This window comes from Protopterus annectens, chromosome 5.part0 (genome assembly GCF_019279795.1).
Source record: "Protopterus annectens isolate FY-2018-M chromosome 5.part0, PAN1.0, whole genome shotgun sequence".
NCBI lineage: Eukaryota > Metazoa > Chordata > Ceratodontiformes > Protopteridae > Protopterus > Protopterus annectens.
The window spans coordinates 1,361,611,782-1,361,636,916 of NC_056735.1; the positions used below are offsets into that span (position 1 = coordinate 1,361,611,782).

Here is a 25,135-nt window from a genome sequence, read left to right on the forward strand (position 1 = left end):
ACAAGTAAATCAGAACCTTACAAATCAACCTCAGAAAGATATAAGCTTAAGTGTAACCATAATTTATCTGTAGTTCATCTTGGTCAGGCATATGTCAATATCTTGGAAAACCTATCTTAAACAAGGTCAGTTTCCACCACAGGTTAAAAAAAATGTTTTGTTTAAAAAGTGGATATTATTTATTTCTACCAACATCTTGGAAAATTTAATTTAAACAAGGGCAACTTCTACTTTTCAGTTATTTTTTTTTTGTTTATTTAAAAAAGTGGTTATTATCATTCACTTATACTCATAAAGACATTAGAAATATCTGATCATCCAGTCTAATCAATTTGTATCAAAGTAGTGAATTGCTTATAAAGAAAACTTAAATTTGCAAACCGCTTAACTGACAAAGCAAATATTTATGTTAATCATCTGTCTGAAATGATATGCACAGATATTACACCACATGTAAGGTAATGTTTCAGGCATATAATGCTTATAGGTTTGTTTTTGTGAGTAACACCACTGTTCACATGGAAATTATACCCTTTGCTCAAGGTGAAGGTATTTTCAAGGATCACTTTGATTTCCATGTTAATGTAGTCCACTAAAGTGGTACAGTTTAAATTGATGTCCTATAGATACCAATCGGTGCAAGTTCATTAGAGATGTTTATGCATTTGTTACTATGCAGCCATAGTAAGAAACTTAGCAAACATAATTAACTCCTAATGCATATGCCTTGTATAAAGTAAACTCCATTACACTTGTTACTTAAATTTGTAACTAAGGTATTTCCACGTCATGCAAAAACACTGGAAGAATTAAAACCTGATAAATTATTCAAGAGTCATTAAAAAGTATGATATTTCCATGCCATACAGGAAGACCAAAACAATTATAAAACTATTAAGTTATTCAAGATACACTAAAATTGTTGAAGCAATGAGAAAAATGTTATTACACCTCAAAGCTTTTTTCTCAATGTTTCTACTTTTTAGAGTATGTTTTACATATACTGCAAATTGGTAATTAATTTTAATAGAAGTTTGTAGGAACAGAAGTACTCTGAATGGGTTAAACAAACATTGATAATAAAAAATAATAAGCAAGTAATGAACTGGCAGAAGGACAGCTTGCTCAGTGAATGCATTATTATCAGTATTATCTGCAGCAGAGGAAAGCTCATCTGAAGTGCATAGAGTACCTCTGAGCACAAATTCTATGTATAACTTGTTTAGATTATTCTAAAGGCATATGTACACATTTTATGAGAAATACAACATCTTAGAAATGTAAATGCATCCTTACATAATTTTAAAGATAATGATTCCCCTAAGGGAGGGAATAAGTTAAGTCACTCCAAAGAAACAACACATACATATTATATAGATCTAATCAATGCTAGGATCTCCATGATATCAAAACATCCAATACATGGTCTGGTTATCTGTAAGGATAATGTGTCATTCTTTTATACATACTAAATTATATAAATCAACTGCATTTAATGGGGTGAATACCTGAAGGCAGAGGAAATACACTGCACACAGTGAGCTCAGGGGCTGCTGAATACCATATGACTTTTGTTGGCAAAGCAAATAGTTATCAGTCATTTTGGGTCCTTTTCAGCAGGCCATCAGTAGCATCCTTTGACTATAGTAGTCCTATGTAATGAATCTGATGTCAAAAGATGTTCTAAGTACCTGGTAAGCAAGGTAGCATACCATAATTTAGGATCTATATTAAATCAGCGAACACTTAAAAAAGCGAACGCTGATTTATCAACCCCATGTAATTGAAAGCTTACAATCCCAAACACTTAGAACAGGAATGTTTTTCACAGGGAAAAAAATCTCTGATCCAAAAAAGAAAAAAACAAACTTTAAAACATTATATAAAGTGGGGGGCTCTGACCTCCACAGCCACCCTACTTAAATATACCAACTTCGAGAGAGCACTACAGTGATGAAAATGTCAAAATAACAAAGGCAGCCAAGCAATTTCTTTCTCAGGGAAAGAATTTGCCTATATGCCATTTCGGTATTTTGCCATTTTGTGCTTTCGAGTTTGATCAAGACACATTCGAAAGAATGCGTCTTCGATCATATAATAGGGAACCATAATTTATATATGGAATATTACTGTAATCCAGTATGTTGTATGGACTTAGTTCAAACACACCATTTACCCATCACCCTTTGTTTGTACTTCACCTAGAGATCTAATGAAACACAAGGATAAAAACAAGTTTAACAACCAGTAAAGGCAGGAGCTAAGATTAAACGTTGCACAGTCTTGCCAGGTGATTAGGTATGACCAGCTATAGTAAAATCGTTTATGTAATCCTGATAATTTAGACAAATGAAAGTATTTCAAATTAACTGTTAAAACAATAAATCAAAGTGTTGAACTCTTATATGCAATACTATTAAATCTAGTAACAGAAATTTATATACATTAAGAAAATTCAAGATACTTTCTACATAGACTTTATTTTGCAGTACATTCAATACATTTCATTACAGTTAGGTTAGAAAATTGGGATAATATTCTATTACTGGTACATTTTCATAAGTCTTATGGTATTAAGGGATTAATCTGTTGTGCTCATATCATCGAATTTTATTTTCGCGAGATGAAAATCACTAAAACAAAATTCCCAAATGGTGAATTTTTCCCAGGGCAAGTAAACACTTGCCCAAACTTCAATGAAACACACACCAGAGTAAATAAAATCCACCTAGGTGTGAGGCAATGCCCCCCAACACCCTCCCTGAATATATGTACCAACTCCGTGATCACACTACCGTGTAGAAAAGGGCATGTTGTGCAAGTTTCTACTTGCCGTGGGAAAATTTTGCCATTCGGGTATTTTGTTTTCATGATTTTTGTCTCTTGAAAATGAAATTCTATGATATGGGCATTCAATTATTAAAAGGGGGTCCATATATATATATATATATACACACACACACACACACACACACACACACACACACACACACACACACACATACATATATATATATATATTGTTTTTTTTTTTTTTCCCATTCAGGACTTGCTTCTCTTACCCTTGCTTTACAATATAGTATGACATCTAATAATTGGAAATGAACTAATAATTAGCATCCATCTACCAATGATTACATAAAGAAAAAAATGTAGTTATGACTCTTTACATACATCATCTTAACACAGAGATATACATTCCAGCACAAGTAGCATAGATTATTATTACTTATCAAATAGCAAAGTTTCCATCAACATGGAAGCAAGACAAGACATTCATGCAACCTTAAAAATATCCAGATAATAATTTAAAACCTACCAGCCTGGATAACTTATTTTTTATAAAATATACTTGCCCTTAGAAAAACTTGGCCAGAACAGCCTTTTATTGTTGACATTGAAATCAATTTAAAGGCTAATAGTTGTACATAGTATTGAAACAATTGCATACCTTTCAAGGAAAACTATGGATCATAATGTGATGTTGTATTATACATAAATATTTAAACTGCAGGCAGGATGTAGTTTGGATTGATTTTAAAAAGATAGGTATCCTTGATATAACAATCAAAACTAGGATTTCTAAACTATTTCTTTTCCGTTATGTTTTTACACACCTATATTGAGCCTCTAAACTAATTAGGCCAACAGTGGAATGGAGGTTTGAGAGATGGACCTACACTGTGACTAACCTGCAAAAAAACAAATGCCAGCACTAGTCTTCTTATTGGTTCCCTGCAAGCATAATATTCAAAACAAAAAGACTCATTATCCAGGTCAACTAAAACAGACAGCTTCATTAATAGAACCTCTCAGTACACAAAGACTCCTGGCTGAAATGCATACTATTGTTCAGTGTGCACTCTCTTGCGTTTGTTGTGACAGTCCATGGTACTTCTTATAAACTTCGTAGGGACATTTTTCTAAGCAGTAGCCAAATGCTTTCAGTGCTAAAGCTAAAAGATTATTTTATGGTCACTAGCTTCTACATTACATACTACTGCCCAAAACTCTGGATGATGTTTTATTTATGTTTTCTTGACATGTAACTAAATGTTCCTTTCAAACATTCCAAGTGGAGCTATGGCGTCATATAAGATGCTATGAGAAATGGGAAGAAGACCTGGAAACAGTATAAACACAATCACATCAACAATACTCCCATGGCCCACAATTTTTGTTAAGGAGTACTTGCACAAGAATATTAGAAAAGGTTAAATGATTTTATCTAAGAGGTATATCAAGATCTAATTTTTAACCCAACTATTTCTGAAGCAAGTTAACCTATTAAGTAAAATCAGCTGCTTTGATGGTGAAAAATTCTACCAGTATAAGTCACAACAAAGGATCTTTAGAATCTATTTCAATTCAAAATCATATTTTTTAGAAATCTTCAAGTGATGCAATAGTTTGCAATATGATAAGTGATGTCAAACTTTGTTTTGACGTCAACTTGTTTTAAAATACAAACAGGCTGCAGTTACTTAATAGTACAGTTTTACTTGCTTCATATAGTAAATGTTTCTTTTAGTGAAACTTTACACAAATCTTAATGCATTATTAACTTACCTGTCCTACATGATGATCATGAAAAATGTGTCTGATTTAAAAGTGCTAGCCTGTATGTCCTACTGCTCATGTTTAGATGCCATCAATATAATGTCTGTCCAATGGCCTAGGTTATGGCTAACAGCATTCTCAGAGGTTCTCACTAACTCTGAGAACAAAGGCAAATAAGTAAGCAAATAAATAAATGACCAGTAAGTCTTCATCTGCTAACATCACTGAACACTAGCATCTTCATTATTTCATCACCACCCTGCCACCTTCATCTTCAGACTGTGCTTTACATTAACAAGAAAACTATTCAACAAAATTCTGAAATAAAGATGTAAACCTTGTTCAGTGAGAATTCCTTTAACATGCTTCTTACATTCTCACACTGGTGTTTATATGGCTGACCTAAACAAATGTTTAAAGAACAGAAATCTATATTGAGGTAATGGTATCTAAATTTTGAATATCCTGTTTCAAGGTCCTAATCCACAATGCTAGTGATGAGAGGTATATGAGCAGTTACAGGCATATCTCACTCCTTAGACTACTGTCAACATTTATTAAGGCAGTTAGTACAAAACAAATCATGCATTACCTCGTTAAGTGCTCTATCCTGTCCATTATACAACAAAGATTCAGAAACAATGATGGAGTAGATGCACCTTGTTCTTCTTTAACTCATTTCTTATTGGTCTGGATACAGGGCTGAACTACGCCACACTAGACTGGAATGCTGTTTGGTTATCTTTTAAAGGCACGTGTCAGTGTCAGCCAGTTGTTCAAAAGATTGCCCAACCTGGCTAATCATGGCTTAAAGTGGTATAATAACTATCTCCCTGACAATATGAATTTTCATCTGTAGAAAAGTGATTAAATCAAATTTCCATTTACATAGAGGGTTAAGGCCCTGACTAAGTCCTTAGTGACCCAGTTGGCGCTGACTCCTGTTGGAGCTTTCAGGAGAGAAGGGAAGAGTGATGTGGATATGCCATTTCACTTCTTTTTAGGGAGATGGCATGGGGAATATGCCAGGACTACTTATTCAGTCCCTAGTGGAGATGAGGGGTCACAGACGAGAGATGCCTTCTGTGAGTGGAAGGACGGTCTTGAGAGATATGTCTCTTGTGAAAGTGAGCATTGGATCTCACTGCCACCTATTGTATGCCATACCTTGGCCATGTTAGTGAGCATTCATCATGAGGTTAAGTCATAAATAAAAATAATAATAATCCCTGATGGCTACCTAAATGTTTTCATGCCTTGGTCAACTTTTCATCTTGTGTAAGGGAAATAAATGGTCCAGCTGTCTGAGAGAAGGACTGATATTCATCATGCAGCGATGGACAAAAAAAGCTTAAAAAATAAAAAAAATATAAAAATTATATTATTCAGGATGCTAGAGTTAACCTGTTTGGAGTATATTATTGGACAAGCTTCTGTTCATTGGAGTTATAAAAAGTTTATGGCAGACTCTGCCTATCATATACGTAGCACATCCACCTCCACTGGACAATTTGCTATCAGTTCCACAAATAATGAACATCTGTTATGTAATATTATATTATGTTATGTAATGTTATGTTATGTAACATTATATTATGTTATGTAATGTTATGTTATATAATGTTACATAACATAACATAACATAACATAACATAACATAACATTACATAACATAATGTTATGTTATATTACAGAAGGCCACGGTGGTACAACAGTTAGCATTGTCACATCACAGTAACAGGTTCTCTGGTTCAATTCTCAGCTAGAGTGCCTTCTGTGCAGAGTCTGCATCTCCTCCCCGTGGTCGAGTGAATTTAAAGAAATGCAGGTAAGTGCGAGTGTGTGTGAGTGTGCCTTCCTTGAAGGTTGGGTGCCAGGCTGGCAAATCGAGATAGTAAAAATTCACTATCCATCATTAGCGGACCAGAGTTCTGCTGTGGCGATCCCTAACTAGGAAAAGCCGAAAGAAGACACATGTTATGTTATGCAACCTTGGCTGTGATGATGAGAAATGATCAGACTTTTGCCAGCTACCTCTGGCACATAAGCTTTTCTCTGCAGACTCTTGTCCTCACTTAAGTCATGTATTAAAATTTGTTCATTCATTATTTCCTGTGATTATCAAGGTTTAAGGTAAAAGAGCTTTCGGCATTTTTTTTAGAGAAGTAGGGATCATCTTGACTACCCTAGCAAGGAACGTATACAATGACTAGTCCATGAAGAAAAGGATCACTATAGTTAGTTGTGCCTTGGGTCTCTACAGTTTGACATTTTGCAACTGTAAACTCATATGAGGCAAGCAGATGTTTCAGATAATACAAACACACTTTGTCACAGGTGCTGTTACTTCACTTTGAGGTTACAGAACTCAAAGAATAGGGTAAGGTGCGTTTTATATTTTTCCTCATGTTTTCTTTCTCCAGTTTTATGTGAACTTGTAGTTAGTATATGTAGAGATCCATACTGTGGTGGAAGAGTACCAAAACTGAGAGACCAAGGTCACTTGCGGGAGGGGCACAACCCTCTGCAAGAATAATTATGTTACAGTGTATGATTATATATTTAGAGCTGTTTTGATTCTATGCAAGTTTATTGCATTTAGGCATTTTGCTATCAATGTATCACCTCTTGATTAAAGGATATGTGTTAATTCACAACAAATCCATCAAAAATGTCCTGGATTCCTTCACAACTGGAAAAGGGGGAAAAAGGTACAATAACATTATATACTGAACAACAGCCTGAATTTAATATAGAATCCTATTTGTCTATCTTCCAACATCAATTATAATTTAATATAGTTAATGCCATATTTTCTTCTTTTCTCTGCATTATTCAAACCTTTTGGAAAAAACCCTGAGGTTGCACAGTTTTCTTATATCAAACTGGGCTTTGACTAGTCATTTCTAATTAATACTGTGTGATGGGTCTTACTAACTCTATAACCTTGTAACAGTCAGACTAACCACATATCGCTGATCAATGAATGTAAGACTTAGTGCAGCACATACACTTTAGAACATTCATAATTCCTTGACTCCCATCTACAAAAGGCTGTTTGCCCAGTAGAAACAATCTAATCAGCAAATGCAACAAAAACTAGATATGACTTAACATTTCACTTTGCATAGCTTGGTAAGTAGTTTGGATTTTATTTCTTTGCTGCATTGCCAAAACAATATGTCATACCCATACTATGCTATATAGACAATATTATTATTTCAGTCATTTAGTTGTGATTGTTGATTGTAAATGTTTTTAGGCAAAACCCATTTTCAGAGGAAGCCTGTGTACAAATACTAACTTTTTTTGGTTTATTTGATAACATGATTGTGTAATAGAGTAAATGAATATATGTATGCATGTCTTCATAATATGTTATAATATTACTGCAGAATGAATATATCCAGCATGCATGTAAATCTTTTATATGTCAGTAGTACAATGACAAGCTCGGACATTTACAACATAGGGTTTCCATCTATGAAAGCTGACCAAGTGACCATTTATATATTGCACTAATTTTAACACAGACAGGTATTGAAATAAAAGGTACCCACACTGATACAAATAGGAATATATATTACTATATATATTACTATTATTGGCTATAATACTGATGTACTAGTTGCCTAAAGGAGTACACAACTAAAGCAGCAGTTACACAATGTGGGTGAGTGCTGACTTGTGTCCAAGCTTGCGTCATGAGAGAAATGTGCTTACATGCACAACATTCTGCAGCTCACCCTTATGGATGAATAGAAGAGAGATGCATAATCACCAAATCGACATTGACAGGGTAGTTCTGTTATGGGCTATAGCTTTTGGGGTGTCTTTTAGAACACTAAAAAATGTATGTATAGATAAGGTGAAATATGTTTATATAGGAGTATGTAGTACAACACATGCACTAGAACTTTTTTGTGCACTGTGCAAATAACAAAGGCTCTATTTGTCATACATAATTGTGAGCTAATGTAATAGCAGGGAATAATGTCTGAGAAGGCAGTTTTAGACAACCAAGCCTTAATTCAGGAAGCTGTTAGATGATAAAGGGTTACAAATTATTTCACTTTCTGGTGTAATAATTATTCACTATTGGAGATGTCACATATCAGCTCTATGAATTACAAGGTGATCACTGTCTGAGATGCACTCATCAAAGTGGCACTATATCAGATGTCACATATCAACTCTCTGAGGTACCAGTTTTTCACTATCTGAGATGCCACATATCAAAGTTTCATTATCTGAGATACCATATATCAAAGTTCATACAGATTGACCATGCATTTCTACACTCTCAGAACCATCACATATCAAATTACAGTTGCATTAACAATGCATTTCTTACTCTTACAATTTATGCAAATATGTGTGCTACAAGATTTATCACTTTCTTCCACAAAGCTTATAATTTCAACAACCTGTATTTGAGAATCACTCCTCTCATTGTGCCCTGAGATCAGCACTGCACTGTTTTCTTTCTTTTTTTTTTTTAATTCTTCTCTTGTGTTTAATTATAACATCCCTTGATCATCTGGTGAGAACAATGTGCTTTTGAATTTTAATTTCTTAGAAGGTTATCTTATGTCAGCAGCCCAGCACTCAGAAAGCAAGTGTTTATCTAATTGACTCATTACAATAACTTTTGTTAACTAACGTGCTATGCAAAATTAAGCAAAACATGTTGTGGGATTCAGAAAGGCTCATTGCACTGCTGATGCCTTAACTCTGAAGGTTTCCTCAGTGTAGGCATGAACAATTCATAAAGCATTATCCCACTGGTCTGGTAGATGGACACTAGCTGTAGAATGAAGATCATTCTTGTTGTGAAATTTCATGCAAATTCTGCAGTCCAGGGGAGGAGGTAATGCAAACTAGCCTTGCAATCTAACACAGAAATGGCACCATTCCTGGAATAACTTGGCAGAGTCAGTCTAACAAATTATTTGTTTTCTCACAAGAAGGTAAAAGTGTGTGTGTCATTTTTTGATAGTGTATGCCCATTCACTCCTATGGGATGGTTGCGGCTTGTCTCATGAGTGCAGGTAGGAATCATGGAGTAATGTGTGTGTGTGTGTGTGTGTGTGTGTGTGTGTGTGTGTGTGTGTGTGTGTTTGCGTGCGCGCGTGTCTGGGAATGTGCATCTGACTATGTGAGTGAGTGAGTGAGTGAGTGAGTGAGTGAGTGAGTGAGTGAGTGAGTGAGTTGTTCTGTGACTGTGAGCACGTCTGTAGGAGCTTGTCTGTGACTATATAGATGTGTGTGTCCAAGGATGTCTGTATACAAGTGAACGTGCATGCCTTAAGGAGCTTTTGCAACCATGATGCATGGACTGGTAAGGAGAACATGCTTATAGTTAGGTATGACTGAGTAGTGTTCCACTCAAGGACACTATAATTAGCTGACAATGAGGTGTTAGAACACCTTTCCCTTGTCTTTGAATCAAATAGTCTCATTGCCTTGCTAATTGGCAGTTTTTTGTTAGCCAATTAACAATGACAACAAGAACTGTTGATGTGCAAAAATATTTATGACAAGCCATGTGTAAGCAAATTATTTTATTGAAGCAAAAGACTATTTAAATTCTTTGAGGAAAAGCAAAAATGAGAGAAATTTGGCCATATCAATTTGGCTGCCTGCTTAATTAAACCAGTGACATTTTAGTGTTGTCAATGTTCGATCACATATTTTGTAAGATTTCTCTGCAGACAATGATTTAAACTGTGAAATTAGTAAAATGTGTGCTGTTTCTTGATGAATATTACATTTTGTTTGTTTAAGTTAATTCAGCCTATCACAGAATTCAAAATGGTCAGTGTAAAATTGTTGCAAAGCTGTTCAGGGCAAATAGATACACAACATTAATATATTAACTGTATATGAATTTCACAGCATATTAGCAGGTTGGGTTGCACAAACTGAGATTAACAACTCGTATACCCTTATGTAAAAAAAAATGATAGTCAATTGCTTTGCTATATAGATGAAGAATAGATAAGATATGTGAAATGTATAACTGTAAAGCAGAGAAACTCTAAATATTTAGCAATGGACCATGTTTGCATGCAGTGGTTGCCCTGTAAGCAGTGAAAAGTATTTGGGAACCTCATCCACACATTTTGCTAATTTGTTCCATTCTAAAACTATAAAATACAATGAAATATATAGCCTAATGAAACACTGTAGGGGTTTTGAATCACATTTTTCATAATAAGAATTTGTTTAAAGTAATAAAGGAAAATGTTGAAATTGGTATGATAGTAAAAGCTGTTTAGTCATGATGTTATAAAGAAAACTCTACATCCGCTGCATCATGATAAATCAAACCAATGCAGCATGCGTTCTCTTATATGCTTCAGACACGGAAGGCTGCCAACAGTTAGAGTAGACAACATGATAACCTGAAGATCAACTGGAGAAGTCATATCTAGCAATAAAGACAGTGTTATATCTAACACTTGCATCTCTGTGAGATGAGGATATTACTAATTTTTACAGTCAACTTCCCAGTTAGGGGGAAACTATGAATTGTCTAAGAAACTGGTCATACGGAAATGGGTTTAAAATAGTAGCATAATAAGACCTCAGAGAAGAAGGAGAAAGCATTCTTTGATGTTTAATTAAATTAAAAAAAAATGTCAAAACGCCAAAGAGTCATATCCATAGATGCCTTTATAGATAATTGTCCTACAGCTATCAAACCGAATTTTCTGTGTATTAAAGATAAGTATTCTAATTAGGCAATGCAAGTCAATATTCTACCCCATAAGAAAATGCGGGTAGTTACATTTCTATAAATAAAACACTCAAGAAAAGGTAAAGTTAAAAGGTCATTCAAAAAAATTGAATTTTTCAGAAATATGGATTACAGCTTGTCTGTGATATAATAAAAAAAGAAAAAATTGGATGTGTTTATTACAGCACTGCTATAGAATCTGGAAAAATAAATTATTAGCATCAAGCTGTTATATATGTCCAGTGAGTAAATAGCAAACATTGTGACTGATTTGAAAATCAGTTTATTCCTTATTTTATTTCCTTGCTTAATTACTTAATGTGACACAAACATTTAACTGTGACTTATATTTAATATCTGATTCAATACATGTTGTAACAGTGAGGATTTTCTGCTTTCCAACAATAATCTTTGCACATTTACAGTAGCCATACAAAAACATTTCTGCTTTGTACATTCTTATGTCTGAAACTGGCAAAAATATTTTATCAGTCATCTATGTATACATTGCACATCAATAAACTGAAGAAAATCACATGCATGTTAGCAACTATATGATCTTTCTAGACATCTAGCTAAATGCCAACTTTTTATCACTGCTGTATTGATGAATTTAGTTTCTATATAGCCAATAATTTGATTTTATACCAACATTTGCTCTAATGCTATGCTGATGTTTGCAGTCATAATCAGTGGGCAATTAGTTTTTGATTGTATTTTAGCAGACTCTAGTTCAGAACCTCATTCTTTCTACATTTTTTTGTATTATAGCATATGGTCTAACTATTTTATAGCCATTTCTGTTTTATAAAGACTAGTCAGCACATAACTAAAGCCTTTAGGATCTCTGCATTCTAACATCAACTTTCATCATCAACTACCCCTCTTATTTAAAACGCTGTTAGTACAGTATTTCTTGATCACCTATTCAACAGAATGCTACTACTTCAGGAAAAGCAAAGAGGTAATGGCCTGAAAAGCTCTGTAAATTCAGTTTTCATAAAACCATACGTACAAATGACAAGTATAGCTGTTATACATATTTTCATACATTGTATCAATACAATAAGGTACACATACAGCACGATGCAAATATTATGCCAATGGAACACTGTGTTATAAAGTAAAACAACAGAAAAATGGAAGCTCTCAAGGACAATCCTTACGGTAGAGGATCCTGATAGGTAGAAAAGTGCAATATTCCTAGGCACACTCTGAAAGACAGAAAGAAAGATAAAAAAAAATAATGTAAAGGCCATTAGGGTGCATGGCTATACATTTCCGACAAATGGTCTTAAAGGAGAACTGCATTCAGTCTGGATATTCTTCTACCTTCAGGTAGTTATTTTTAAATAGTGGTCCAGTATCCATTACTCTTCCATATTATGGAATGTTTTAATTCTGCTATTCTGTATTTCTACTTTTTATAGTGTGGTATGCACCACTTAAAATGTATAATGCAGATTAAAATTGTAAGGAAAGTTATTTAAGGTCTTCATGCCAGAAATACATATGCATATGAAAGCTATAAAGCATGCAGCACAAAATGTGTTACACTTGGTTGCAAACTGAAGACAGAAATAACTAATGAAGCTATTTAGCTGACAAAAATATGGAATGACAGTAGAACAAGGACCGGTATTACAAATATGCCATGGTTGTCCAGAAAACACTGATTTGCAGTTCTTCTTTATTTGGGATGGAATGTGATATAGCATTTGGAATCTAAATATAATATTCCCTGTTCTCTTTTTGTATAAAGATTTATTTTCTTGGGTTACTATGTAGCTTTCAAATTATTTCTTCTTGTAATCCATTCATGTTCTAATGTGCCACTTCACCTTCTGTAGCTAGTGGTCAGAGAATGATTCCTTATAGTATATAGCATAGCTTTCTGATGATGCTACATCTTAACAAAAAAAAAAAAAAAGAGTTGCTGTTGATTCTGTACATTTTCCAGCAATAATATTTTATGAGTGATAGTGTCAATTTGTGGTAACCAGTCAATGAATTTGTGAAAGGCATTATTTTATTGCTGACAGTGAAATAACAGAATAGGAGAAATGCCATTATTGGATTACATCTACTAAATGACATTTCAGATGACATGGCTACTAGCTGGAGGCAACAGTTAATACATAATAATATTTTTGAATCTCACTCAACTCTTTCATCAACTTTCATTAAACTGATAATTTTTCCAGCATTAATGTCTTACTTAAAACAACAGCTTTGTTGTGGTTTATTATACAAAAAGAGAACAAGAAGGTTTCACACCATCTTTTAAGAAATACATTGTTTCCCATCACCATTAATTTTGCATTTTTTAAATAAGCCACATAGTGAAGGTAAACTGCATTGTCAGTAATGTCATGAAATTCTGGAAACTTCAAGTCTTAAAGCTATTTAATATCATACTATGCACAATAGTATGCCAATTTCCAAGTCTCAGTTTATTGTGGATTTTTAACTTGTTTTCAAGAATAATGTTGGTCATATGGCATATGGTACCATTAACTATTAACATTTGAATGGGAAAAGCAAACTGGTTATTTTTTATATATATGCTTAATCTCCAGATATTATTGTTTTCATTTCAGTTATGCTAGTTAATGGTTGTTAAAATTTAAAACAAGTTGCCAAGATACTGGCATAATTGCAATTTTAAATCCTTGAGATTTCATAGATATTTATGACATTTACTAACTAATTTTGTCAAGGTGAAGATAATGTTGAACTGCTGATATGAGTGGTGCCTATCTTTGTAAGTAAAAAAAATGTTTCACTGAAGCCGAAACATCTGAAATTCTACAGTTCCAGAGGATGTTTAAATGATACTAAATTCTCTCTGAGCACACACTTACACACACACACACACACACACACACACACACACACACACACACACACACACACACACACACACACACACACACTAATATAGAGATCTAGATATATTTCTGAATATACCCATGGGAGCAAGTCGGGTGGCAATCTTAAAGTGATTTAAAACAGTTAATTTTGTTACAATACCATCAAAGCATTTATTGCATTTGCATTATGAACTGCATTTATTTCCAATATATTTTTTTATGAAAATTAAGTGCAAGACTTCAGTGCCTTATACTCATTTAGACCAGCAACTGCAGAGACAAGGTCTAAAGGGTGGTAGCTTTCGGGAATTCACTAACTGTAGCCCCATTGCCATTCTTTCACCCCTATCTAAAATCCTGAAAAGAGTAGTACACACCCAACTCATGGAATAACTCCTCTCACAAAATCTCCTATCCCCTACCCTACATGGTTTTTGTCCTGCACATAGCACCACAACAACCCGACTGTCTTTTACATAGTTAACCAACACAGAAACAACTCCAAATTTGTATCAGCCATATTCCTTGACCTGTCAAAGGCATTTGACATGGTCAATCACTCTAAACTTGGTCAGTCACTCTAAACTCATTGCAGTCCTTTCTTCCCATAACCTCGGCCATACTGCTATTGCCTGGTTTCAAAGCTACCTAACTGACCGTCAACAAGCAAGCAGTCCAGTGGCAACAATGCCTCTCACCCCTCTTCCCAGTCAATTTAGGGATCCCATAAGGCTCCATCCTTGAACCCCTTCTATTCTCTCTCTTTACCAATTAGCTTCACTCCACCACACCCCATGCCAGCATGATTCAATATGCTGACGACTCCACTTTGATATCCTCTGCTGCATCCCTCAAAGAACTTCAAACCATTACCCAAGACTCCTTTCTATCTGTAGAAACCTGGCTAACCAACTCCCAGCTTATACTAAATCCCAGCAAAACACACCTACTACTCTTCTACCCCTCTAGAATCACTTCTCCCCCCGCGATCTTCCACATCCTCTCTAAAAAAAAAAAAAAAAAAAAAACATGGTCACTCCAACTACCCATAGCAAACTGCTTGGAGTTGTAATTGACAATACCCTGAAATAACCTCCATACAGACCAAACCATTAAAAAGTTCACAAAAAACTTAGCATCCTATACAGAAACAAACAATTTTAACTAGTAGTACAAACATTACAATTGCTAGAACACAACTACTATCTACACTCCTATATGCATCCCCATTCCTAAAAAATCTCTGTAAAACCAACCTTGCAAAACTTGAAGCTTGCTACAGTAAAATATCCAAATTTGCCACCAACACCTCTTACAAGTCACATCATTGTCTATCACTAAACCAGCTCCTACACTTCAACCAACTAACCTTAGCTCATAAAATTATCCACCACCCTGAAAACACCCCAGCCCTCAAAGACATCATTCAGCCCGACTCTGTTTCAAGACACTGTAAGGTGGGTTTTTAGGAGACCACTTCCAATAGCCTAAAGTAACTACTTATAGCTCCTTGCTACACCTAAAGAAATCCCAATCCCTCTGAGCTACACACTATAGGGACCTAAACCTTGTCACCATAATAAACAGTACATGCTGGAGGGATAGATTCCTGTCCCAGAGACTTCGATACTTTGGAACAGGCTAACCATCTATGTCAAGCAAAGTTCTTCATTAGTACTCTTTAAGAAAATTCTTGATGAGTGGATGGGAAATAGGAAATACACCCCGGGGATCACTTCTGTGTCTCTGCTCAACAGTGGCACAGGAAAATAACTTTCTTGGGTGGTGTAAGCCAGGGAACCTTGTTGGCTAGGCTTACATAGGCCCTTGGGCCAATAGCCTAGTACCTACCTATGAACCTATGAACCTATGAAGATCCCTTCTCTCTAACAACAAACTCCTACAAATCACTAAATCAAAAAACTCAGCAGGTGAATTATTTTTTCCAACTACATTTCCAAGCTTTGGAACCACCTACCAAACTCACTAGTTACCACCCCCTCAACAATACACTTTAAAAAGCTCCTACAAAGCCACCTTACAAGCTCCTGGCTCTGTTCCTGCAACTCCCCAGGATAGCACACTCCACTGTTCTACCTTGCTCCTAACTCTTCATCTGTGCCACCTTGCTTAACTGTATAAGACCACTTCTAATAGCCTAAAGTAACTACCCTTGTCAAACCTCATGCTCTCTATTGTTATTGATTATTTATTCAGTACTAGGAAAGAATTTACAAAATCTCTCAATGTATTATATGTACAATTTTGTTTATTAATCCCACTGTTTTATAGTTATTGGTATGCTGTGCTTTACTATGTTCCTTTATTAAATGGAGCCTTTCTCCCCGGGCCTCCACTGAAAAGGGCAATTGTCTGGTTGGACTTTCCCAGTAAACAAATGTTAAATAAATAAATTAAGATCCTCTGTTTATATCCTTTGCATTTTTCACTGGAAGCGGCCAAGAAACAAAAGCATTTGCTGTTGCATCCAAAACACTACTTACATTTTTAATGTAGGCACAGAAAGAGCTTAGGGATGAATTTTATTAAAATATAGGGAATTGCATTTTATATCTCTTACTAATTGCATTATGCTTAAGTTTGAAATCTAATTATAAAGTTATACATAATGCAAATAATAAGCATTGAAAAATAATATAGACCTGTAGACTTAAGTTAGTCATTTCTCTTTCGTCCTTGTTCTAATAGCTGATAAATAACTCAAAGTTTTATGCACTGCAGTCAATGCATTACTTATTCCTTTGATGATGTTAATATTACAGAGAATTTAATTGATTAGGGAATCTTGCTGGGGATAGGTATAATCATTAAGGTGTTAACATCAGAGACACAAGGTATAGGGTTTGATCTTCACCTTTGGTCACTATCTGGTTATTGGTTAGGTATGTAATATTCTGCAGACTGCTTGCCTAAAGGGTGGATTTGGCATAACTGTTAAGGTCTTCACCTCATAGACATAAAGTACAGGGTTTGATTCTGACCTCAGGTTACTAGCTATGCTTAAAATGAGCCTTCAGGACAGTTAACCTGGTCTTTTACCTTCCAACATAGCAAAACATATCCAAGGAAATCAAAAGGTGTTACTGTTCAATGCTAGGAGTCTAAACAAGAAGCTCCAATGCCTCCAAGCTTTCCTCACCTTGGAAAATGCAGACATCTGTGCAGTTACCAAGACATGGTTTAAAGCCACAGAGAGTACCCTGGCAGTGCAAGACTTCAGTGCCTTATATACATTTAGACCAGCAACTGCAGAGATAAGGACTTAAAGTGAAGTTATCTCAATCTACATCAATAACAAGCATACCTCTAGGTTGGTAGAGGCCCTCAGGTTGTCCTTCAGTGTAATTGTCTGGCTGTTAGTGCAGAGGGTTAAGGTGTAGTTTGTATACTCTGACAATGAACAAGTCACATAACCAGATATTACGCCTGGGTTGTTTTTGAAGAGGGTCTCTGTGTCCAGTGGGCCTACATGGTTAACAAATGGACATTATTATTATTATTATTATTATTATTATTATTATTATTATTATTATTATTATTATATCATCATCATCATCATCAGTTAGACAGGATGATGTACTGGAGTTCATCCACCTACAGATTATCATAGATAAAGTCCCATATCATATCCTAACAAGCTATAGCTCATACTCTATGTCCCATGAAAGCAATAACTCAAACTTAGAGCTACTGGAGACACTCACTATTCAACCAAATGCCATATTCATAGGGGATTTTAATTATCACACTATAAACTTTGAATCCTACACGACCCCAAATTTACAGGCGCAAAGATTCCTAGACTTTGTAAACACTGACACAATGGATGAGTTAGTATGTCTATCCACTTGAGGTACAAACATATTGGACCTGGTGCTCTCAAATATGGGTGAATGCTACCCTACCCCCACCCCAGTGTCTTGTTCTTTCTGGTAAGGTCAGACCACAAAGCAGTCTTCTTTGAAATAAGAATCTCTTCTGTATCCCTAACAAACCCTGCTACAGTTAGAAACTATTCCAAGGCAAACCCCCTTTTATTTAGTGATAACCAGTCAAAAGTTCAAGCTCCAGACAATATAGCAGCCTACGTGGAATTATTCACAGATGGTCTGTACAACCATGTCAATGATTGCATAGAGGCTACTGTGCCTACCAGAAGTAAGCCAAAAACTACAGAAACCACTTTAGTAGAATCCAAAAATAAACTGGTTGCACAATAATAGAAAGAAAAAAAGAAAAAAGCTGCAGCTATAAATACTAACTGTAACACGAAAAAAAAGATAAAACAAAAATCTCATCAAACTGAACAGACAACTAAGAGAACTAATCAAGTCCAACAAAGCAATTTTTGAGGTAATAAAATCAGCCCAGGCCAAAAAGCCATCAGTAATGAGCATGTCTTAGATGCGCTGTCTAAGGCCATGAATACATCTTTAATGGCCTTCAATAATATCTCAGAATACATCTTAAATAGGCTGAAATCTGACCTATTAAGATCACTTGAGTTACTTTTCAACTATAGCTTCAAAACAGGCTTTGTACCATGAGAACGGAGGACTGCAGCAGTTATCCCACTTTACAAGGGTGGACCATCAACCAAACCCAAAAACTACATACCCATTAGTCTGATTACTCTCATACAGAAAACCATGGAAAGAATTATCATGGAAATTATCAACAACAGCAATGGAAACCTTCAGACACTGGATCCAACCCTGTCTGGTTTTGTCAAAAGGAACTTGTGCCTACTGTACATGGTGGGCTTCTTTGAAAAGGTCACCAACGCAATGGGTGATGATAAAATGGTGCATGCTAACTACCTTGCCCGAGCCAAGGCATTCGATAGAATACCCATTCAGACATTTTAAACAAACTCATGGAGTTAGACCTAAACCTCTATGTAACTCGCTGGACAGCCAGCTGGCTCACAGATAGAAGCCAGGAAGGTGGGATTGGAGAGACCACCTCTATAAAGAGGATGGTCACCACTGGAGTCCTTCAGAGCTCTATGTGAGGTGTGCTCCTGTTTGGCATTTATTTTTCAGAAGTGATGGCCAATGTCAAGTGCCTCTGGCCTACCGAGTTTGCAGATGATTGCAAGCTAGGAACAATAATAGAACCCCCAAAGATATTAACATCTTACAGTTAGGTCTAACACAGACAATTGACTGGTGCCAAAGCCACAGTTGGCCACCCAGGGCAACTACCTCATTGATAAAACAACCCTAATAATAGATATAGCAGTTAGGGATTTGGTAACTCATGTAGATAGCAACTTGGCTTTCAACCAATGTGTCTTAGGTAGAAATAAAATCATTCTTTGTTACTTAGCGTATAAGTAAGGGCATGTCATCTAGGTCCAGGGAAGATATCATGTCACTGTCCTCAGCCCTCATCAGACCCCTCATTGAGAATGATGCCCCAATCAGTAGGTACCTAATCAGGCATATGCAATAACTGCAACCTTCACAGAGGTTTCTCATAAAAGAAGCACACAGCATAAACACAATGTCTTCTGCACAGCACCTCAAAGCCCTATCTCTGTACTCTGCTTCCTACAGACTGCTGAGAGGTGATTTATGCAGGGCATATAAAATATCCTTGGATTCTGTCCTGATGGAGCTTTTGCATGCCTGCACAACAAACAACACAGGATATGCTAGATCTAATGATTTAAACTTTGATTGTGACTTAAATAGGACATGTTGTATGGACAGCCGTGTACCTCAGTGAATCTCCATTCTCTGGGAAAGACTTCCCATCCATGTAGAATAGAGCCCTTCACTAACCTTATTCAAGGCAACTTGGAACAATGGATGGAAATCGGAAATTCAACCCTGATCTGACACCTATGTCTCTGATGGACAGCAATGACCATTAAAGTATGCCCTAACTAACATGCACCATCAAAATGACCTCTAAGGCATAAACACTTGTGGGATACATTTGGGTAGCATGGCTAAGCTGATAAAGGCCCAGTAGCCATTAGCCTAATATACACCTATGAAATTTTTTGGAAAAAAAAAAAAGAATGGAAAACAAGTTTAGTGGGGGTAACAAGTAAATATCTCAACATATCCTCTGCTCTGCCCTACTCTGTGTTTTTCATATGCAAAATATATGGGCTAAAAATACCATGGGAATGTCAGGCTGGGCTTTCTAGGATCTTCACAGATTAGTAGCCCACTAAGGAACTTCAATCCTACGTAACTCATTTATATTATCATCAAAATGAGTGTACTAAAGTATACATGAGAGTTTGTAAATAATCAGTTGGTGAGCAAAAGATACTGAAACCTTAAAGAAAAGCAAAACTGTAAACAAACAATGATTCTTATGTTCACGTAATGTGGACAAGTACTAGAAGTTTGTTTTCTAAAAGGTAACTCAAGAGGAAAGCATATAAATGGCTTTGATCATTAGTTTGATATGTACCTGGCGTCTAATCAGAAAAGAGAGGCCTAAGTGAACTGTGGCGCTGGTTATACAGTCAATACAAATGAGTTAGCTTGTCACAATGCCTAAAGAATTATATAGGAACTCTGACTTGAATGATAATTAGAATGTAATCTACAGTGTCAGAAAAGGAAACGCTGCTATTTAAAATAAAGGCGTATATGAATAGTAATGTGAAGAGTTTGAAGACAGGAGAACATTTGATAGGAAAGTAATGAACACATAAAGCTTACCTGCTCATGCACACAAGTGATTTTATGAAAAAGACTGAAATGTAAAGTGCATTATGCACTTTTCACTTTTATTATATCTCCCTGAGTTACTACACACTGAAGCTATAACCAGATAAACAGTCAAAACTTCAGCAGATAGAAAAATACCACAAAGGACATTTTTTTCAGGAGGAAGGCCTCCATGAATTGCAAGCATGATGGTCATTGTCCATGCCCCCCTACTTAAATATACTGCCCCCCCCCCCAATTATGCAATCATATTGAAAAGAATACCACAGTCAATTACTATCAGTGCATACAAGGAAAACACACTGTTAGTGACTTCATGTTGTAAAGATACTAGATTTATTTGTTACATTTATTAAGCTGGTATGTAGGTTGTTTTATGGACCGTTATCATCCACAAGTAAAAAAGAGAAAAACATACAGTTATATCAAAATGAAGGAATACAGGATAGAAGCATTATAACAGCAAAAACAAGTAACATAAGAATGCAAAATTAGTCGAAAGTGGAATCTATTTACAAGTATAGTATCATAAACAGAAAGTAGCTTTTCCCTCACTGAGTTTCAAAATGCAGGTTAAATGTATCAAGCTGGAGGTAGTTTTGCTATAGTTTCTTATATAGCTGTAGAAGGTGTGATAAGTGTGCTGATAATTCTTATTTTATATTAAACTATACTTAAGAAATACGTTTAATTTGTTTTGTAAGCCTGGAAACGATATCCCTTCTTTTAGTCAAGGTTTTGCCAGTCACAAGGCATATCACTTCTGATGTTTATTTGTCTTCTTAAAAAATATGATAAGATCAGTTTCATGGGCTCATTATAAGAGACACTTTTATGTGCTGTGTTAATGCTGAAGAATATAACATATAAACTCCCTGAAGTGCGAGACTGTACAGTGCAAAACAATATGTTATGTGTTGTGCCAGGCAAGACTATCACAGCCAAATTCAAAGAGATTTAATATCGTTCAGATATAAGAATTTGAAATTTGATATAATAACATTAAAATGCAGTTTCAGAAAAATGAAAAACGAGAAAAAAATGAACAGTTTTTACTGAAGGCATGAAAGATGGAAAAGCATTCCCTTTAGTCAGATACACAAGTGTTTTCACAACACTAACCTTTTTACCATATAGCTTACAATAAATGTAAGAATGATCTAAGCATATGAAAAGGCAAATAGAAACAATATGCCTACAGGAGATGTTTATATTGCAGATTTTGCTGAACCAAGAATGAAGAATAGATAAACGGATTAAGACATTTTTATGCACCTGACTATTCTAGAGTAGAACGTAATGTCACATTGAAATAAATAATTAGAATGATGAGAAATGGATGATAATTCAGGACAGCATAGTATGAAAATAGCAAAAGTCTTTCACAGACGCTGACTTAGATATGTCATCAACGTTCACTTATAAAACATGTCTTCAATTAGTTAAAAATTACAGTTACAAAGATCTTAAAGAACACACATTTATTGTACTGAGATGTATAACACTGGTCTACTCTTACAGAATAAAGCCTTAATGTTCTGTGGCTTTTGTATCACCATGAGAAATTAAAAGTAATTTGGTAGATTATAAATAAGTAGAAAGGGAAGTATTAAAGGTATTTACATCAGAGACACATAACAAGCATATGTTCTGATCATATTTCTGTTTCCTTTGCAGTACTAATGTCCTGCATTTATTTAGTGATTAATATTATTTTCCAATTTGTTCCTTTTAAAATCATGTATCAGAAGGAGTGGTACCAATGTTAATTTACTTTTATTTATTAAACATTTGTTTACTGGAAAAATCTGACTTGGAACAAGGTCAATTTTCAGTGGAGGCCCAGGAAGAAATGCTCCAGATGCATGTCTTTGTAACGTGGGAGGAAACCGGAGTACCCAGAGAAAACCCACACAAATACAGGGAGGACATGCAGACTCCACACAGAAGGCACTCCAGCTGAGAATTGAACCAGAAAACTTCTTGCTGTGAGGCGACAATGCTACAGCTGCCTCACTGCACCATCCAAAATGTACATCACACACACAGCATTTAACAAACTGAGCTACTAAGACACTGTTATTCACTCAATTCTTCTTCTGCCTGTAGTATACTGTCAATATCAATACCATCATCATCAGCCACCTTTTTACCACTTGTGTTCAGGGTGGGGACGTAGTGTTAGCTGTCTTGCCTTCTTCCCGTATCTTCCAAATCTACTTTTCCAAATTGTCTCCTGATTTCACTCTGTATTATGCTCTCCTTGACCTTCTATGAAACTGTGGAGTACGTTGCCTTCTGCTATAATTGTTCACCTTTTATTTGATCAGCAGTGTGGATCCTACTACCCATTTCAGGCACTTCATCTCTCTCCCATTCTTGCTTTCATTGTATACCATTCTTTTTATGTCTTTGGCAATATTGTGTGACTCACATCCTCAGTGCACAAAGCCAAATAACTTGTTCTCCTGTGCTCTTTCCTGCCTCAGCTTAAGCTTCTTTGCATTCACCCATTTACTGAAATAACAACTGTTTTATCTCTACTCACTTTCATCCCATTTGCCTTCAGTTTTGTCTTCCAGTCACCTAGCATTTGTTGAAGTTGCTGTTCATTTTGCTTGTAGTGCCATGTCAAGTGCAGATCATTTCTTTATTGATCTATCTCCTGCAGCTTGTTTAATGATGTAGTATGTATGAATATGAGTGTGTTCAGGGCTGTACCCTGATGCATGCACACTCTCAGCAGGCACCATGCTGTGGCTCTGAACACTAATACTGTCAGTTTATCTGGGACTTCACGCCATCACAGGACTGCCCAAGTCAGCTATCTCAGACTGTCTTGTCAACAAAGTGTTGGCAACCCTTATGCCATTTCCTAGACAAAGTACTGCAGCTGCCCTGGCTTCATTATTCTTGTTTTCCCAAGCATGCAAAGCCAGACAGTCCTCATATCCTATTCTGTCTGTCCCAAACAATCCTCATATCCTATTCTGTCTGTCCCAAACAATACTCGTATCCTATTCTGTCTGTCTCAGTAATCCTCATATCCTATTCTGTCTGTCCCAAACAATCCTCATATCCTATTCTGTCTGTCCCAAACAATCCTTGTATCCTATTCTGTCTGTCTCAGTAATCCTCATATCCTATTCTGTCTGTCCCAAACAATCCTCATATCCTATTCTGTCTGTCCCAAACAATCCTCGTATCCTATTCTGTCTGTCTCAGTAATCCTCATATCCTATTCTGTCTGTCCCAAACAATCCTCATATCCTATTCTGTCTGTCTCAGTAATCTTCATATCCTATTCTGTCTGTCCCAAACAATCCTCGTATCCTATTCTGTCTGTCCCAAACAATCCTCGTATCCTATTCTGTCTGTCCCAAACAATCCTCATATCCTATTCTGTCTGTCTCAGTAATCCTCATATCCTATTCTGTCTGTCCCAGCAATCTTCATATCCTGTTCTGTCTGTCCCAATGTGCATATTCAGATCCTCTATTATCAAGGCCAACTGATATTTCTCACTTTATTGAGAAGATCCTGCAAGTTCTAGGTGAATGCTTTTTTCCACAACATTGCAGCTCTAATGTAGAGCATAGCTGGAGATCACGTCTGTCCTGTCATTATACTAGTGTCTATTTGTCATGAGTCTGTCAGTAATTCCAATACTTTAAACATCTGAAAAATGTGAACAGTTCAGGTTTCAGTAAGGAAGTGTAAAATAAATATTTATGATTTCTACCACAATGCATTTTTAACTAACACAGAGATGGACTGCCACTACCAATTGATATAAATACCATTTTGGTGGGTGGTCTTCACTTCCTTGATGTTGACTGGGAAAATAATAACACGTATCACAATAGTATGCCAAATATTACTGAACCTTGTTAAAAAATATTATGTAGAACAAGTAAATGTTCCATCTTGGAGTGATATACTTCACCCAATATTTTTTTCCTAAAAACAGCATGTTGCTAGCACTTTTTTCAGTGACTTTTAGCTAAATCATATATATATATATATATATATATATATATATAAAATATATATATATATATATATATATATATATATATATATATATATATATATATATATATATATATATATATATATATATATATATATATATATATGGTTCCACTTTGAATCAATGAATGTTCAGAACATCGATGTTCTGATCATCGAGACCAGAACATCGACGTTCAGCACATCGAAGGTTTAAAGTGGAAGTGTCA

At 35.5% G+C, this 25,135-nt stretch overlaps 1 long non-coding RNA gene across 1 annotated transcript in view; it reads right to left on the reverse strand.

Moving 5' to 3' along the window:
* Nucleotides 1-11,569: 11,569 nt before the first annotated feature.
* LOC122801672 overlaps nt 11,570-25,135 on the reverse strand; it is a 1,066,872-nt gene continuing 1,053,306 nt past the window's right edge. The window contains exon 2 of the long non-coding RNA XR_006364781.1: nt 11,570-12,516. This is a non-coding gene — a long non-coding RNA (uncharacterized LOC122801672). The remainder of the gene's footprint in view (nt 12,517-25,135) is intronic.